Source organism: Rhinatrema bivittatum, chromosome 5, assembly GCF_901001135.1.
Source record: "Rhinatrema bivittatum chromosome 5, aRhiBiv1.1, whole genome shotgun sequence".
Taxonomy (NCBI): Eukaryota; Metazoa; Chordata; class Amphibia; order Gymnophiona; family Rhinatrematidae; genus Rhinatrema; species Rhinatrema bivittatum.
The window spans coordinates 360172950-360185537 of record NC_042619.1 but is presented as its reverse complement, the minus strand read 5'-3'; positions in this window follow the sequence as shown (position 1 = coordinate 360185537).

Sequence of the window (12588 nt, the reverse complement as noted above, 5' to 3'; positions counted from 1 at the left end):
CTTTTCGAGACCGCTTATGCCGAGTTCTCGATCTCCGGGGACGTCTGCTGAATCTTCTTCCGAGGAGCCTATGCAGATAGGAAGAACCGCTTTGTCAGAAGAGGAGAAACGACGTCGCCGGTCTCTGGGACTCTGCTTGTATTGTGGTGGGAAGGGTCACTTCCTGTCACAATGTAAGGAACGGGCGGGAAACGCTCACACCTAGGGGATTTGGAGGAGTGTCTCCTGGGCTGTCTAAAAGCAACTCCTCAATTGACAGTTCCTATAACTTTAAAGTTTCCTGGGGGTTCCTTCAAAACACAGGCTCTTATTGACTCCGGAGCCGGAGGGAACTTCATCACTCAGACACTTGTTCAACAATTTCAATTAGCCACGCGACCCCGTGAGCCACCACTACGGGTTACTTCCATCCAAGGTACTCCCTTGCCTGGGAGTATTTCTGTTTCCACCACGCCGCTTATACTTCAAACCGGGCTGTTACATCAGGAAACAATCTCGTTCCTGGTCTTGGAGAGGTCAGTGTACCCGGTAGTCCTTGGCTTGCCTTGGTTGCGACTACATTCACCGGTGATTAGCTGGGAAGATCTTCAAATTACCCAGTGGAGTTTTCACTGTTTTCAGTCATGCATTACTACCACTGTGATTCCTCCTATTCCCTTGGCTCACGTTGGGGTTTTACTTCCAGCACCCTACGCAGACTTTGCTGACGTTTTTTTCCAAAGAAAAGGCGGAGATTCTACCTCAACATCATCCTTTTGACTGTGCCATAGACTTGCTTCCAGGGACAACCCCTCCACGGGGTAGAGTGTATCCGCTCTCTCTACCAGAAACTAGAGCTATGTCGGAGTATATCAAGGAGAACCTTGCCAAAGGGTTCATATGTCAGTCTAAGTCTCCTGCGAGGGCAGGATTCTTTTTTGTGTCTAAAAAAGATGGATCCCTGAGGCCATGCATTGATTACAGGGGTTTGAATACCATTACAAAGAAGAATCGATACCCATTGCCCTTAATCCCAGAACTATTAGACAAACTCCAAGGGGCACGAGTATTCACTAAACTGGACTTAAGGGGCGCTTACAACTTGGTCCGTATCCGTCCTGGAGATGAATGGAAGACCGCATTTAATACCCGGGACGGGCATTATGAGTACCTAGTCATGCCATTTGGCTTATGCAACGCTCCAGCCGTTTTCCAACATCTCATGAATGAGATACTTAGAGAATTATTGTACTCTTGTGTCATTGTATATCTTGACGATGTTCTAATATTTTCACAGGACTTAGAGTCTCATCGACGCCAGGTACGACAAGTACTCCAGATCCTCCGGGATCATCATCTTTATGCGAAACTAGAAAAGTGTTTATTTAAACAGGACTCTGTGCCTTTCTTGGGATATGTTATTTCTGCTACGGGGTTCAACATGGATCCCGAAAAGGTGTCCGCTATCCAGAAGTGGCCACAACCTTTGGGGCTAAAGGCGTTACAACGCTTCCTAGGGTTCGCAAATTTTTACAGACATTTCATTCCTGGATATTCGCGCTTAGTAGCACCACTGTCTGCTCTAACTAAAAAAGGGGCAGATACTCGACATTGGAATTCTGAAGCATGTGAAGCATTCCAAAACTTAAAGAAGGCGTTTCTGTTGGAAACCTGCTTACGTCATCCGGATCCACTGCGACCGTTTGTAGTGGAAGTCGACGCTTCAAGTGTGGCTGTGGGAGCGGTATTGTCTCAGTATTCTAGTTCCGGAAAATTGCTACCGTGCTCCTATTTTTCTAAAAAATTCACGCCTGCCGAAAGCAACTACGGTATAGGCGATAAGGAACTATTAGCCATCAAGTTGGCTTTCGAGGAGTGGCGACAATGGTTGGAGGTCACTGTTTTTACTGATCATAAGAATCTCGAGTTTCTGTCACATGCTCAACGCCTTAATCCCAGGCAGGCTCGATGGTCACTTTTCTTTAGTCGGTTTGATTTTGTTCTGAAATATCGGCCTGCCTCAAGGAATGTTCGGGCTGATGCCTTATCCCGGAACTCCATTTTTGAGGAAAAAGATGATCCTCCTCAGTGCATCATCGATCCAGCTCGGATTCTACTCGCCAGCACTACTGTTTCCCCGCAAGGTCGAGTGGTGGTGTCCCGGCGTGACCGCAGGAAGGTGTTAGAGTGGGCCCATGATTCCCTCACGGGAGGTCACACCGGTCGGGAAAGAACTTTAATTCTATTGAACCGGTATTACTGGTGGCCACGAGTACGGCGAGATGTACAGGAATACGTTGATGCATGTCCAACTTGTGCCAGACAGAAGCCTCGTCCTGGACGTCCCTGGGGATTGCTATGTCCTTTGCCGATACCCACCGAACCTTGGACTCACATAGCCACGGATTTCGTGGTGGATTTACCCCCGTCTGAAGGTAACACGGTAATTTGGGTCACCGTGGACCGGTTCTCGAAAATGGTCCATTTGGTTCCTCTGCCCAAGCTTCCTTCGGCTCCTGAGATGGTGGGGCTCTTCATTCAGCATATTTTTCGGGCTCATGGTCTCCCGCAGAGTATTGTCTCCGATTGTGGTCCACAATTTACAGCTCGCTACTGGCGCACTCTCTGTAAGAAATTTGGAGTACAATTGAATTTATTCACTGCATTCCACCCACAGAGCAATGGACAGACTGAACGGATGAATCGCTCTCTCAAGACATTTCTTCGTAGTTTCATTTCTGAGCGAAAATATAACTGGGTTTCTCTGTTGCCTTGGGCCGAATTCACTTACAATAATCACACACATTCGATTACAGGACAGTCTCCGTTCCAATCTGTCTTTGGACGTCATCTCAGACCTCCAGTTCCAGTTCCTGTAGAGATTCAGTCTCCTGCGGCTCAGACCGTGGCTATGCGGTTACATCAACTATGGGAAGTACTACAAAAACGACTTTCTTTCGCCGCTCAGAGAGCACAGAAAACCACAAATCGTCATCGTCGCCCAGCTCCTGTATTGTTGCCGGGATCCAAGGTATGGTTAAGCACCAAGAACCTTCACTTCCCAGGTCGTTCTCGCAAGTTGGCTCCCAGGTTTTGTGGTCCATTTCCCGTGGTCGAACGGATAGGACTGGTTTCTTACAGGCTTCGTCTACCTTCAACCCTACGCATCCATAATGTGTTTCACGTATCTCTCTTGAAACCTGTAATGTACTCTCGTTTTCATCGACTTACTCAAGATGCAATTTCAGCCACATCATCTGAAGAACCTATTTATCAAGTACAAGAGATAAAGGATGTGCGCTTCAGTAATCGCCGATGGGAATACTTACTAGCCTGGGAGGGTTGTGGTCCTGAAGAAGACTCCTGGGAACCGGCACGGAATATCCTAGACAAGTCTCTGCTAGTCCAATACCATCTGGATAATCCTGGAAAACCCGGTCCTCTACGGAGGGGGCGTAAAAGGGGGGGTACTGTTGCGATCCCGGTCACTGCCTCAGTGACCGGGCTTTTACCTGCTCCTAAAGCGCAGCAGTCCCTCGGGTCCCGGGCCTCTCAAACCCGCAAGAATCAACGTTGTTTTAGCCGGCAGGATCGATGCAAGGACACGCCCCCTGATGACATCAGAGGCTGGTAGGAGGGACACGCCCCCTGATGACATCAGAGGCTGGTAGGAGTTTTAAAACAAGTTCCAGGAGGGAACTTGTTTTAAAACAACGTACAGTTTAAAACTGTACGTTGCCTTGCAACAAGAATCTTTGACTGAATAGCTTGTTGCCGTTTGTCGTCTGGTTTCTGACCTTTGCTGTCTGTCATCAGATTTCTGCCTGCCTGCCTGCTTGGTTCTGATTACTGCCTGATATCTGGGTCTTGAGTTCCTGCTAGTCATTTTGATTCTTCATCTGTCTGATTGCTATCTGTTCCCACTCCGGTCCGTGACTCCATCTTCAGCCTGCTTGCCTCCTGTCCTGACTCCGGTTCGTATTCCTGACTGGGTTCTTGTTTTTTTTCGCCTAAGTCCCAGCGGCCCGGGTCTCTACGGGTTCCTCCTGGGGGGACCTCGGGCTTCCAGGGTGAAGACTCCTAAGTCCTGGCGATCCGGGCTCCCACAGCTCCTCTGGAGGGGTCGCAGGATTCCAGGTGAAGCCCATCCGCCGAGTGTGATTCTGCCTCCCGGCCGTTTCTCCGAGTCGGTCGGCCTAAGGATCCACTTCTGGATTTGGACAGTCATAACATCTCTAACATGCTTTCTCTTTGAAACTTGGTGCAAAATCCACAGGTAAAAAGCATCCTCAGATTTTGTCCCAAAGCAAAAAGTCTGAAGTTTGCCTCTGCCTTCTACATGATCAATTGAACATGCATTGATAGGGGATTACATTTTTCTAAGCATGAAAGAAGAACCAGATCTGGGAGTGATCGTATCTGATGATCTTTAGATGGTCAAACAGGTGAATAAGACAAAAACTAAAGCCTGAAAGATGCTTGGCTGCATTGGAAGAGAATTGATCAGCAGAAAAAAAAAGTGATATTGCCTCTTTATAAGTTCCTGGTGACACCTCATTCTGAATGAGGTCTGGAGACCACATCTTCAAAGTATTACAAACAGGAGGGTGGCTTCTAAAAAAATGGTCAGTGGTCTTCATTCTATTTATATATAGGGACAGACTTAAAGATCTGTACATGTATATCCTAGAGAAAAGGTGAGAGAGAAAAATTTAAATACCTCCAAGGTTTCCAAGCAGAGAAGGTGGGCCTATTTCAAAAGAAAGGAGGCACTAGAGCAGGGCTTTCCAAACCTTTCTTGGGGACCCCACAGTCAGTTGAATTTTCAGGGTTTCCACAATGAATATACATGTGATAAATTTACATATCATGGAGACTACTTAATGAATGAGTGTCCCCATGGCCACTCCTCAACAGGGGATACCTACGATCCACCTTGGCCTTAGACACCTTCCAATGAATCACGCCACCAATTGGGGCCCACCCATGCCACAATCCAGCAGGGCAAGCTCATTGAGGAATGATCATCAATGACCATCCCTTGGCCTCCTATGAAACATACAGCCCCAAGACACAAAGCAGCATCTCAAGCCCCTAATTTATTACATTGACATCACAATTATGCCATGAATCACACAAACCAATAACTTGGCTCGGGTCACCCCCCCAAACTGTGACAAACAATAACATCTGTACCCCACAGACAATGAACCCCACAACAGGGGGTGCTGGGTGGGAAACCTTGTGACTGTTGAACCAGGCAAAGAGGAGATGACCAAATACAGACCACTCTTTATATCAGATTATTCAAAATCTGCACACATTCCCTCCATGGGCTCTCCACCAATTACCAGCTTCCACCTGTCCAGAGCAATATCCAGTAGGAATGTGAATCGTTTTTTGACGATTTAAAAAAATTGTCAGATAATTTTTAAATCGTCAAAAATCGTTAGAGTCGCGATACAATAGAAATTCCCCCGATTTATCGTGAAAAATCGTAAATCGGGGGAGGGGGAGAGGGCGGGAAAACCGGCACACCAAAACAACCCCTAAACCCACCCCGACCCTTTAAAACAAATCCCCCACCCTCCCGAACCCCCCCAAAATGTTTTAAATTACCTGGTGGTCCAGTGGGGGGGTCCCGGCGCGATCTCCCGCTCTCAGGCCATCGGCGCCATGTTGGCTGCCACTAATATAAATGACGCCGATGGCCCGATAAAAAAAACCCCCCACCCGACCCTTTAAAATTACACCCTTAGCCTCCCCCACTCTCCCGACCCCCCCCAAAAACTTTTTACACATACCTGGTGGTCCAGGGGGGCCGCAGGGAGCGATCTCCCATTCCCACGCTATCAGCTGCGCTAAAAAAAATGGCGCCGATGGCCTTTTGCCCTTACCATGTGACTGGGCAAAGGTAGCGCCGGCGCCATTTTGAATATTGGCAATACGGCCTGCGTGCAGGAGATCGCTCCCGGGCCCCCGCTGGACCCCCAGGGACTTTTGGCCAGCTTGGGGGGGGGGGCCTCCTGACCCCCACAAGACTTGCCAAAAGTCCAGCGGGGGTCCGGGAGCGACCTCCTGCACTCCGGCCGTATTGCCAGTATTCAAAATGGCGCCGGTGCTACCTTTGCCCTCACAATGTCACAGGGGCCGACCATCGGCCCCTGTGACATTGTCACTAGACCCTGTGACAATATAAAAAAATTCTTTGTAGGAAAAGAAAAGGAAAAGGAGAATGGACCGAAAAGCATGTTAGAGGCTATGGGGTAGATTTTTAAAAACTGCGCGTTCGCGTACTTTTGTTTGCGCACCAGGCGCAAACAAAAGTACGCTGGATTTTATAAGATACGCGCGTAGCCGCGTGTATTTTCTAAAATCCTGGATTGGCGCGCGCAAGGCTGCCGATTTTGGGCAGCCGGCGCGCGCCAAGCCGCGCAGCCTATCTCCGTTCCCTCCGAGGCCGCTCCGAAATCGGAGCGGCCTCGGAGGGAACTCTCTTTCGCCCTCCCCTCACCTTCCCCTCCCTTCCTCTACCTAACCCACCCCCCCCGGCCCTATCTAAACCCCCCCTTACCTTTGTCCGTAGATTTACGCCTGCGAGAAGCAGACGTAAATCTATGTGCGCCAGCGGAGTGCTGGCGCGCTGTGCTCCGACCTGGGGGCTGGTCCGAAGGTCTGGACCATGCCCCCGGGCCGGCGCCATGCCCCCGGTCCCGACCCCAAAACTCCGCGCCCTGCCCCCGAAACGCCGCGTCATCGGGCCCCGCCCCCGACACGCCCCCTTCCGAAAACCCTGGGACCTATGCGCGTCCCAGGGCTCTGCGCGTGCCGGCGGCCTATGGAAAATAGGCGCGCAAGGCCCTGCTCGTGTACATCTGGGCGGATTTACGCGAGCAGGGCTTTTAAAATCCGCCCATATGTGTAAAGACTGAGAAATTTATGAAAATGAAAAGGAAGGATACATAATTGAAAGGATAGAGGAATCAAATTTTGTTGTATTTATATTTTTCTGACTTATGTTGTTGAATCTGTTGTATTTGAGATATCTTCAGAAGCTGGCGAGATAGTGGACCCTTGGGCCGGCCTACCTAGAGTGACAGGGTAGGCCGGGAGGCGGAGCCACAGGCAGGAGGTGTTCACCCGGGAACCAGGAGCCCCCCGGGAGGAGCCCGTAGGGCACTGGGACCTTGGGACTTGGAAATACAGGCAGAAAGTCCAGGGACTGAGAGAGGCTAGACCGGGACCAGAGCAAACAGGTGGGAGTGGAATTCCAAAGGTACCCGGGAAGCAGAGGACCGGCAGTACAGGGCCGAGGGCCAGCTGAAGACAGGGCAGCGGGCGGCAGCGGAGTCTGTAGCAAACCGGAGGCTGAAGCAGGCTGTAGGCTGAAGCGGAGTCGGTAGCAAACCGGAGGCTGAAGCAGGCTGTAAGCTGAAGCGGAAGCAAGCCGGGGTCAGAGGCTGGCTGCAGGCTGAAGCGGAGTCGGAGGCAAACCGGAGTCAGAGGCGGGCAGCAGGCTGAAGCGGAGTCGGAAGCAGACTGGAGTCAAAAGCAGGAAACGAGGAGATCACCAGGAACGCAACTAAGAACAACTATGGAGTTGTGAACCTCGTTGCAAGTCGATGAGAGAGAGTTTGAGCGCCGGTTATATCGGGGCTTGGGCGTGACGTCAGCAGCACGGGCGGGGCCAGGCTTCCGGGAGTTGAGCACTCAAGACGGGCGTCCTCGCGCGCGCGCGCGAGACTGACGAGAAGCAGGCACATAATGGCGGCCGCCACGTGGAGTGAGAGAAGCCCCCGGGGTCCAGAGAGGGCAGAATGCGGCGATTCCTAAGGCAGAGGTAGGCAGGTTTGAGTCGTAGGTGGAGGGAAGCGGTGGCGACCGCAACACCCCTTACATTAAACAGCCAGTTTAGCGACTACTCTAGCGGGGACTTGGGGTGTGAGTTGTTTCCCAGGGGGCGGGGTTTACATAAGACCCCATATCTATTTGAATAGCCAGGTTTTCTGTTTCTTGCAAAAGGCTGGGTAATTAAGATCAATTTTCAGCTTGAGAGGTTGGATATTCTATAACTTTGGTGCCTTGCCTGAAAAAGATGATGAAACAGATCTACTTTCTGGGATTCATCTGAACTGTCCATATTTTGGAAAGAGGATGCTGGGCTCAATGGACCTTGGTCTGATCCAGCACAGCATATAAGATATAGTTGCGATGGAGAAGGTACAGAGAAGGGCAACCAAAATGATAAAGGGGATGGAACAGCTCCCCTATGAGGAAAGGCTGAAGAGGTTAGGGTTGTTCAGCTTGGAGAAGAGACGGCTGAGGGGGGATATGATAGAGGTCTTTAAGATCATGAGAGGTCTTGAATGAGTACATGTGAATTGGTTATTTACACTTTCGAATAATAGAAGGACTAGGGGGCATTCCATGAAGTTAGCAAGTAGCACATTTAAGACTAATCGGAGAAATTCTTTTTCACTCAATGCACAAAAAAGCTCTGGAACAGCTCTATGCCTGTAGCTCACCCAAACGGAGGAAATTATTTCTTCACACCTGGGAGCCCTATATCCAAGCTTTGCCCCACAGAGCTAGAAGTTTGGTTCTTAATGCTTGTCATTGAGTATTCGGAGAGTAAATGGAGATTATCCGTGGTTTATTTAGGTCTCCTTGGGGAGGGAGGGGGGAAGGGGCATCAGAGGTACTTGGGGTGGGGAGATGGATAGAACTGCTTATTGTTAAAAGGGTGTGACAGTTACTTAGTCAGCATTCTGATCATTTTGGATATATCTATGTTTATATACCCTTGACTATATGCTGAGTTTGTTCCTGTATATATTTTGTGATTCACCCAATAAAAATCTTTTACAAATAAAGCTCTGGAATTTGTTGCCAGAGGGTGTGGTTAGTGCAGTTAGTGTAGCTGGGTTCAAAAAAGGTTTGGATAAGTTCTTGGAGGAGAAGTCCATTAATGGCTATTAATCAAATTTACTTAGGGAATAGCCACTAGGGATGTGAATCGTGTCCTCGATCGTCTTAACGATCGATTTCGGCTGGGAGGGGGAGGGAATCGTATTGTTGCCGTTTGGGGGGGTAAAATATCGTGAAAAATCGTTAAAAATCGTTAAAAATCGAAAAATCGAAAAACCGGCACATTAAAACCCCCTAAAACCCACCCCCGACCCTTTAAATTAAATCCCCCACCCTCCCGAACCCCCCCCCAAATAACTTAAATAACCTGCGGGTCCAGCGGCGGTCCGGAACGGCAGCGGTCCGGAACGGGCTCCTGCTCCTGAATCTTGTCGTCTTCAGCCAGCGCCATTTTCCAAAATGGCGCCGAAAAATGGCGGCGGCCATAGACGAAAAAGATTGGACGGCAGGAGGTCCTTCCGGACCCCCGCTGGACTTTTGGCAAGTCTCGTGGGGGTCAGGAGGCCCCCCACAAGCTGGCCAAAAGTTCCTGGAGGTCCAGCGGGGGTCAGGGAGCGATTTCCCGCCGCGAATCGTTTTCGTACGGAAAATGGCGCCGGCAGGAGATCGACTGCAGGAGGTCGTTCAGCGAGGCGCCGGAACCCTCGCTGAACGACCTCCTGCAGTCGATCTCCTGCCGGCGCCATTTTCCGTACGAAAACGATTCGCGGCGGGAAATCGCTCCCTGACCCCCGCTGGACCTCCAGGAACTTTTGGCCAGCTTGTGGGGGGCCTCCTGACCCCCACGAGACTTGCCAAAAGTCCAGCGGGGGTCCGGAAGGACCTCCTGCCGTCCAATCTTTTTCGTCTATGGCCGCCGCCATTTTTCGGCGCCATTTTGGAAAATGGCGCCGGCTGAAGACGACAAGATTCAGGAGCAGGAGCCCGTTCCGGACCGCTGCCGTTCCGGACCGCCGCTGGACCCGCAGGTTATTTAAGTTATTGGGGGGGGGGTTCGGGAGGGTGGGGGATTTAATTTAAAGGGTCGGGGGTGGGTTTTAGGGGGTTTTAGTGTGCCGGCTCACGATTCTAACGATTTATAACGATAAATCGTTAGAATCTGTATTGTATTGTGTTCCATAACGGTTTAAGACGATATTAAAATTATCGGACGATAATTTTAATCGTCCTAAAACGATTCACATCCCTAATAGCCACTGCTATTAATTGCATCAGTGGCATGGGATGATCTTAGTGTTTGGGTAATTGCCAGGTTCTTGTGGCCTGGTTTAGCCTCTGTTGGAAACAGGATGCTGGGCTTGACCCTTGGTCTGACCCAGCATGGCAATTTCTTATGTTCTTAGCATATTTCAATGTTATGTTCTTATGATCTGTCTTGGGTGTTAGATAATCTCAAGCCCTGAACAGAGGATAACAATAGGTGAAAGACATGACTAGAATTTCTTTCTTTCTTTCTATGTTACACAATGTGAACCATTGTGAAGGCCAGGCCGATGTGACGGTATATAAAAACAATAAACCATAAACCATAGAATGTAGGAAGCAAGAAGGCACTATTGATCAAACCAAAGCAATAAATAACTCAGGCCTGATCCCCTCAATTCTCTAAAAGTGACACGAATTTTAAACCGCACATACAGGTAAAAAGGGTATAAATATAGTGCCAGAAATAAGAGTATAGCCCTGTCCTATCTCCTTTGTCCACTGATGATGTTAGCAGTGATATTTTGAACAAACTGCAATAAGAATGTTGACTTCTTGGGGATCCCCAGGCATTGCAGTAGATAAGATGAGACAGGACCACTGCTTGCATCACTCATTTTTCTCATTTCTGACTGGTGTGAAAAAGGACACAGTCATCTAACTAGACACGGGTTTGGAAAAAGCTTACTAACTATAGAAGTTACCTGCTCCTCCAAAGACAGAGAGAAATCAATAATGATCCCTGAACTGTGAATCTTCTGAATGGGGGAGAATATAATATCCCAAACTTTGAGTAGGGACTGTATACGGGCATGGTAGACCTACCTACCCATAGTAATTCTGTCTTTTCAGGATTTAATTTTAGTCTACTTGCCTGCAACCAGTCACTAATCAATGAAAAGCAATCGTTCAGAATGCCTTAAGTCATTTTAAGGAGACTTTGGATTTCATTCAAATAAATGTAATGGACAAAACCTGCCTCTTTTATGATGGAACCTTGAGGCAGTAGGAAGACATTGAAAAGAACGGGAGATAAAGGCGAATCTTGATGGACATCACAAGGTAAAATCTATATAATTTTTAAATTCTTGGAGGTCTCATCCAAGGAACTAAAATCCTTGGTAATAAAATTCAGCAAAGATACTTGTGATTTCAATACGTGTCTAAAAGGGACTTCTTTCAGATGCTAATTAAATGTTTTACTGCCTCCTTGAACTGAGGACTTTATCCCAATTATCTGAATTCATACTTGCTCCCATTTTGAAAACAATGTCATTGGATGTGATGCAATGTCTTAGTTATAGGGCATTTTCAAACTATAGTCTTAGCCAAATTAGTTCAAAATATGTCAACTACACAACTTCAAGACCACTTAGATAACCCATTTTCTCTCTAATGTCTGTCAAAGAGGGATGTGGCAAATCACTCAGCTGCCATACCCTTTACACCTAAATGACCTAGTCTCTTTAGAAGAAGAGTTTGATTGATTATGTCAATTGTGAATGATAAATAAAGCCGCACAAGATAACTAGAGCCTCCCTTGCCCGTTAATAACAAGATCATCCGGTAAGGCTACAGCCTAATTGGGAAGGTTATAATAGATCACTCAAAAGCCCTTTTGGGCTCGCCACTTGGGAATGACGAGTGCGTGAGGCCAGATGGAGGCTGGGGGCAGGAACAAGATGAAGACTTGGAGCTTGGAAGGACTCAGACGAGGACTCAGGTTACTCGGAAGACTCAGATGAAGACTTGGAACTTGGGACGACTCGGACCAGGATTCAGGTTACTCAGAAGGTCTCAGGCAAGGTTTCAGGACTCAGGCGAAAGTAGGGATGTGAATCGTTTTTTGACGATTTAAAACAATCGTCAGATATATTTTAAATCGTCAAAAATCGTTAAGAGTCACGATACAATAGAAATTCCCCCGATTTATCCTCAAAAATCGTAAATCGGGGGAGGGCGGGGAAAACTGGCACACCAAAAAAGCCCCTAAACCCACCCCGACCCTATAAAACGAATCCCTTAACTTCCCCCACCCTCCCGAACTCCCCCAAAGCTTTTTACGAGTACCTGGTGGTCCAGTGGGGGCGCGGGGACCAATCTCCCGCTCTCGGTTCATCGGCACCATTTTGGCTGCCACTCAAAAATGGCGCCGATGGCCCGATAAAAAAAAAAACCCCACCCGACCCTTTAAAAACGACCCCTTAGCTTCCCCCACCCTCCCGAGCCCCCCAAAACATTTTAAAATTACCTGGTGGTCTAGTGGTGGTCCCGGGAGCGATCTCCCGTTCTCGGGCCGTCGGCTGCCACTCATAAAGATGGCACCGATGGCCCTTTGCCCTTACCATATGACAGGGTATCCATGCCATTGGCCGGCCCCTGTCACATGGTAGGAGCACTGGCTGGCCGCCGCCATCTTTAAAGATGGCCACCGCCATCGTAAAGATGGCCACCGCCATCTTTAAAGATGGCTGCCGC